Below are 6,562 nucleotides of genomic sequence, written 5' to 3'. Positions count from 1 at the left end.
CATTCACAGCCCTCTGGGGCAGAGAATTCCAAAGATTCACAGCCCTCTGAGTGAAGAAATTCCTCCTCATCTCAGTCTTAAATGGCCGACCCCTTACCCTGAGACTGTGCCCCCTGGTTCTAGACTCTCCAGCCAGGGGGAAACAGCCTCTCAGCATCTACCCTGTCAATCCCCCTTCAGAATCTTGTATGTTTCAGTGAGATCACCTCTCATTCTTCTAAACTCCAGGGAGTATCGGCCCATTCGACACAATCTCTCATCATAGGACAACCCTCTCATCCCAGGAATCAATCTAGTTCAAATCCCACCACGGTAGTTTGAAAATTTGAATTGTTCGATTAAAATATATAATAAAGCTGGTCTCAGTAAAAGTGGCCATAAACTCCCTCTCCACCCCCTGCCCACTCCCAGGTATAAACTCCCTCTGCCCCGCCACCCCCAAGTGCATATCCAAGTACTTTTTAAATGCGATGAGGGTTTCTACCTCTACCACCCTTTCAGGCAGTGAGTTCCAGACCCCCACCACCCTCTGGGTGAAAAAAGCTATCCTCAACTCCCCTCTAATCCTTCTACCAATTACTTTAAATCTATGCCCCCTGGTTATTGACCCCTCTGCTAGGGGAAATACCCCTCAATTAAATCTCCCCTCAGCCTCCTCTGTTTCAAAGTGCACAACCCCAGCCTCGCCAACCTTCCCTCAGATAAAATTCTCCAGTCCCAGCAACATCCTTGTAAATCTCCTCTGCACCCTCTCTAGTGCAATCACATCCTTCCTGTAATGTGGTGACCAGAACTGTGCGCAGTACTCACACACTCAATCCTCTCCTCTCCCTAAACCAGTCCCACCCTCCACTTAACCTTCCCTCCCCACTCCCGCTAACCCCCTCTCTCCTCACTTACCGCTAACCCCCATCTCCCCCTACCGCTAACCCCCTCTCTCCTCACTTACCGCTAACCCCCATCTCCCCCCTCCCGCTAACCCCCATCTCCCCCCTCCGCTAACCCCCCCTCTCCCCCTAACCCCCCCTCCCGCTAATCCCCCCCCCAACACCTCCCCCCCTCCCGCTAACCCCCCACTCTCCTCTCCGCTAACCCCCTCTCCCCCCCGCTAACCCCCTCTCCCCACTCCCGCTAACCCCCTCTCCCGCTAACCCCCTCTCCCGCTAACCCCCCCACTCTCGCCCTCCCGCTAACCCCCTCTCCCGCTAACCCCTCTCCCGCTAACCCCCCCTCTCCCCCTCCCGCTAACCCCCCTCTCCCGCTAACCCCCCTCGCCCCCCTCTCCCCCTCTCCGCTAACCCCCCACTCTCTGCCCTCCCGCTAACCCCCTCTCCCGCTAACCCCCCTCCCGCTAACCCCCCCTCTCCCCTCCCGCTAACCCCCCTCCTCTCCCCCTTCCCGCTAACCCCCCCTCATCGCTAACCCCCCCTCTCCCCCCTCCCGCTAACCCCCCTCTCTCCCCCTCCCGCTAACCCCCTCTAGCCCCTCCGCTAACCCCCTCTCTCCCCCCTCCCGCTAACCCCTCTCTCCCCTCCCCCCTCCCGCTAACCCCCTCTCTCCCCCCTCCCGCTAACCCCCTCTAGCCCCTCCCGCTAACCCCCTCTCTCCCCCCTCCCGCTAACCCCCTCTCTCCCCTCTCCCGCTAACCCCCTCTCTCCCCCCTCCCGCTAAACCCCTCTCCCCCCTCCCGCTAAACCCCCTCTCCCCCCTCCCGCTAACCCCCCCCTCTGTTCCCCCTCCCGCTGACCCCCTCTCCCCCCTCCCGCTGACCCCCTCTCCCCCCTCCCGCTGACCCCCGCTCTCCCCCTCCGCTGACCCCCTCGCCCCCCCCTCCCGCTGACCCCCGCTCTCCCCCCTCCCGCTGACCCCCTCGGCCACCCTCCCGCTGACCCCCGCTCTCCCCCCTCCGCTGACCCCCTCGCCCCCCCTCCAGCTGACCCCCTCGCCCCCCCCCTCCAGCTGACCCCCTCTCCCCCTGACCCCCTCTCCCCCTGCCGCCCCCTCAACCCGACCACCCCGCTCCCCTTCAACACCCCCATCGCTCCCCCTCAACCACCCCCCTCGCTCCCCCCAACCATCCCCCTCGCTCCCCCTCAACCATCCCCCTCAACCACCCCCCTCAACCACCCCCCTCGCTCCCCCTCAACCACCCCCCTCGCTCCCCCTCAACCACCCCCCTCGCTCCCCCTCAACCACCCCCTCGCTCCCTCAACCACCCCCCTCGCTCCCCCTCAACCACCCCCCTCGCTCCCCCTCAACCACCCCCCTCGCTCCCCCTCAACCACCCCCCTCGCTCCCCCTCAACCACCCCCCTCGCTCCCCCTCAACCACCCCCCTCGCTCCCCCTCAACCACCCCCCTCGCTCCCCCTCAACCACCCCCCTCGCTCCCCCTCAACCACCCCCCTCGCTCCCCCTCAACCACCCCCCTCGCCCCCCCTCCCGCTGACCCCCTCTCCCCCTGCCGCCCCCTCAACCCGACCCACCCCGCTCCCCTTCAACACCCCCCATCGCTCCCCCTCAACCACCCCCTCGCTCCCCCTCAACCACCCCCTCGCTCCCCCTCAACCACCCCCCTCGCTCCCCCTCAACCATCCCCCTCAACCACCCCCCTCGCTCCCCCTCAACCATCCCCCTCGCCCCCCCTCAACCACCCCCCTCGCCCCCCCCCTCGCCCCCCCTCAACCACCCCCCTCGCTCCCCCTCAACCACCCCCCTCGCTCCCCCTCAACCACCCCCCTCGCTCCCCCTCAACCGCTCCCCCTCGCTCCCCCTCAATCGCTCCCCCTCAACCACCCGCCTCGCTCCCCCTCAATCGCTCCCCCTCAACCACCCGCCTCGCTCCCCCTCAACCACCCGCCTCGCTCCCCCTCAACCACCCCCCTCGCCCCCCCTCCCGCTGACCCCCTCTCCCCCTGCCGCCCCCTCAACCCGACCCACCCCGCTCCCCTTCAACACCCCCCATCGCTCCCCCTCAACCACCCCCTCGCTCCCCCTCAACCACCCCCTCGCTCCCCCTCAACCACCCCCCTCGCTCCCCCTCAACCATCCCCCTCAACCACCCCCCTCGCTCCCCCTCAACCATCCCCCTCGCCCCCCCTCAACCACCCCCCTCGCCCCCCCCCTCGCCCCCCCTCAACCACCCCCCTCGCTCCCCCTCAACCACCCCCCTCGCTCCCCCTCAACCGCTCCCCCTCGCTCCCCCTCAATCGCTCCCCCTCAACCACCCGCCTCGCTCCCCCTCAATCGCTCCCCCTCAACCACCCGCCTCGCTCCCCCTCAACCACCCGCCTCGCTCCCCCTCAACCACCCGCCTCGCTCCCCCTCAACCACCCGCCTCGCTCCCCCTCAATCGCTCCCCCTCAACCACCCGCCTCGCTCCCCCTCAACCACCCGCCTCGCTCCCCCTCAACCACCCCCCTCGCTCCCCCTCAACCACCCCCCTCGCTCCCCCTCAACCACCCCCCTCCCTCGCACCCCCCTCCCTCGCCTCCCCCCTCCCCCCCCCTCAACCCCTCCCCCCTCAACCCCCCCCCTCTGAACCTGCACCGCCAGTTCTTGCCCACCCTCTCTCATCCCCCCCAACTCGCTCTCACCCGAACCCTCTCCCCAACTCCTCAAACCTCTCCCTCCCTCAGCCCCTCTCCCCTCCCTCAGCCTCCGTCCCTCAGCCCCCGTCCCTCGCGCCCCCGTCCCTCGCTCCCCCTCCCCCTCCACCTCAACCCCTCCCCCTAAACCCCTCTCCCCCCCTCTCCCTCGACCCATCCCCCCTACCCCTCCCCCTCTCCCTCGACCCCTCCCCCCCCTCTCAAACCTCTCCCTCCCTGAACCTGCACCGCCAGTTCTTGCCCACCCTCTCTCATCCCCCCCCAACTCGCTCTCACCCGAACCCTCTCCCCAACTCCTCAAACCTCTCCCTCCCTCTCCCTCAGCCCCTCTCCCCTCCCTCACGCCCCCGTCCCTCGCTCCCCCTCGGCCCCTCCCCCGCCCCTCACGCCCCCGTCCCTCGCTCCCCCTCGGCCCCTCCCCCGCTCCCCCTCCACCTCGACCCCTCCCCCTCCCCCTCTCCCTCGACCCCTCCCCCTCTCTCCCTCGACCCCTCCCGCCCTCCCCCTCGACCGCTCGACCCCTCCCCCGCTCCCCCTCAAACCCTCCCCCGCTCCCCCTCAAACCACTCCCTCGCTCCCTCAACCCCTCCCTCGCTCCCTCAACCCCTCCCCCTCTCAGCTCCTCCCTCCCCCCTCAACCTCTCCCTCAACCCCTCTCCCTCCCTCAACCCCTTCCTTCTCCCTCCCTCAACCCCTCCCCTTCTCCCTCCCTCAACCCCTCCCCCTCCCTCAACCCCTCCCTCAACCCCTCCCTCCACCCCACCCTCAACCCCTCCCTCCACCCCACCCTCAACCCCTCCCTCCCTCCCTCAACCCCTCCCTCTCTCCACCCCTCAACCCCTCCCTCTCTCCACCCCTCCCTCTCTCCCTCCCTGAACCTGCACCGGCAGTTCTTGGCCACCCTCTCTCATCCCCCCAACCCGCTCTCACCCGAACCCTCTCCCCAACTCCTCAAACCTCTCCCTCCCCCCGGCCCTGCCCCGCCCCGCCAGTCCCTCTCCCTCTCCCCGGGCCCAATGGCGGCCGCGGCCTGCTCCTCGCCGTCCCTCCGCCCCACCAACGGCCTCCGCCCCATCACGGCACGGGCGACCCCCCCCGGCCGCGCTGCTTGGTTGGTTAGCGAGGCCTACCTCCTCCTCTCCCCGTCCCTCAGTAGCCGGTTGTCCCGTCCCCCCTCCCGAGCCGCCACATGGCCGCCACTCACCGTGCCCCAGATCCTGGCTCAATGCCCTTCTACGGCTGCGCGTCCGCCCAGCTGATAACCCGCCCCTGCGCCTGCGCGCCCCGCCCAGCGATAACCCGCCACTGCGCCTGCGCGCCTCGCCCAGCCGCTAACCCGCCACTGCGCCTGCGCGCCCCGCGGAATCGAGCCGTTTCGCGCTGCGCATGCGCGGGATTCTGCTGCCCCTCAGGCGGCGGGGCGGGGCCGCGCCTTAAAGGGGCAGCGCTCCGACACAACCAGCTGGCCAACTCAACTCCCTCTGCAGCACTGCACGAAAGAGATCACTGAACACAACCACCTTTTAAAAAAAAATTGCACTTGCATCGATTTCACATACAAGACTCTTTTTGAGGGGGGATTTCTTCTAATTTGTAATTGTGCTTCAAGAATGCCAATTTTATACTTTAATTTTGCAGTCATAATCTAAACTTGCTTCAATCAACATTCAGTGCCTCAAATGAGCCCGAACTAAGTCCCTCCTTTTTGAAAATAGAAAAATAAATCTCGTAACCTCTGGAGCTCTGGAAGTTATATATGTTTGTTTTTTTTAAAGTTTTGTTAAGGGTGTTAACTATTCAAGAAGTGCTCAACCCAGGCAGAGAGGACCTGCGGGAAGGAGGGAGGACAGTAGGAGCGTGTGTGTGTGTGCTGGGCCGATGTAGCAGAGCCTGGTCTCCAATCGTCTTGGATCCCCTTGCCATTGGACCAAGACCTTGCTCTGTCAAGCCCGTGTGGTAGCTGGTGTGCAACGGCCACCCCACGTTAAAAGAATTCACGCACAGGCATCGTCCACCCTTTAAAATGAAGTTCGGGACCTGGAACGTCAGGACCCTCATTGACAACCCCAACAGCGACAGAGACTGTAGGCCCCGCAATGGGCTCATCAGTCACCCGAGAACTCATTTTTAGTGCGGAAGCAAGTCATCCTCAGTTCCGAGGGACTGCCTAAGAAGAAGAAGATGCATTTAATAGAGGAGGGTAGATAAGCATATGAGGGAGAACGGATTACACAGGATACACGTCACAGAAACAGGCCATTCGGCCCAACCAGTCCATACCGGCGTTTATGCTCCACTCGAGCCTCCTCCCATCTTTCCTCATCTAAATCTATCAGCGTAACCCTCTATTCCCTTCTCCCTCATGTGCTTGGCTAACCGCCCTGTAAAGTCTGTGGGTTGTTTAGTTAATTAATACACAGACTACCAGAGTAACTTAAAACAGGACTTTACTATTCGAAGGTCAGGGCGAATCTGCCCAATAAATCCTGACACAGTACTTATATACCGGTGTGGTCACCGTCGGTATTACAGTATACAGAAGCCAACAAAGTAGTGCAACACCTAAAGTAGTTCTCTTAAAGGTGGACGGTTACATACAATAGTTCTCTTAAAGGTAGACGGGTACATACACTACAATCCTCCCTTTTTAGCTTACAACATACTGATTCCCCATTAAACATACATTATAACATATATACAACTTTATGCAAGACAGTTCACAGATTCAGTCTCTCTGGAGGTTTCCGGACTCTGTCCGGATAACGCCTCGGTGGTGTCGTAACTCCCGGCGGGGTAGTAGGTGCTTCTGGCAAGGTCGATTCGGCTTGAAGGACAGTGTCAGGTTCATCTGATTCCAGTATTACCAGATCGGAGGTAGGTGTTCTGGGTATCTCTGTCTCAACATTAACCGTGTAAGGTGGTGGAGTAGGTTGGCCATTTGTGGCTGACCCTATGA

General features: G+C 63.3%; 1 protein-coding gene across 2 annotated transcripts in view; it reads right to left on the bottom strand.

The window, feature by feature from the left end:
- LOC147090505 (eukaryotic translation initiation factor 5A-1-like) overlaps positions 1 to 4,887 on the bottom strand; it is a 44,599-nt gene extending 39,712 nt beyond the window's left edge. Inside the window, exon 1 of one of the 2 annotated variants that reach the window (XM_085977282.1) lies at positions 4,811 to 4,887. The gene's annotated coding sequence lies outside the window, so the exon portion shown is untranslated. Of the gene's footprint in view, positions 1 to 4,736 lie in introns of both variants that reach the window. The other variant, XM_085977281.1, reaches the window with a different exon arrangement.
- Between the last annotated feature and the right edge of the window lie 1,675 nt (positions 4,888 to 6,562).

Source organism: Somniosus microcephalus, unplaced genomic scaffold (genome assembly GCF_052327205.1).
Source record: "Somniosus microcephalus isolate GS21.2 unplaced genomic scaffold, FLI_Smic_1.0 unresolved_chr4, whole genome shotgun sequence".
In the NCBI taxonomy this organism is placed as follows: Eukaryota; Metazoa; Chordata; class Chondrichthyes; order Squaliformes; family Somniosidae; genus Somniosus; species Somniosus microcephalus.
The sequence above is the reverse complement of the archived record's forward strand: the minus strand, read 5'-3'. Positions and strand labels throughout refer to the sequence as shown.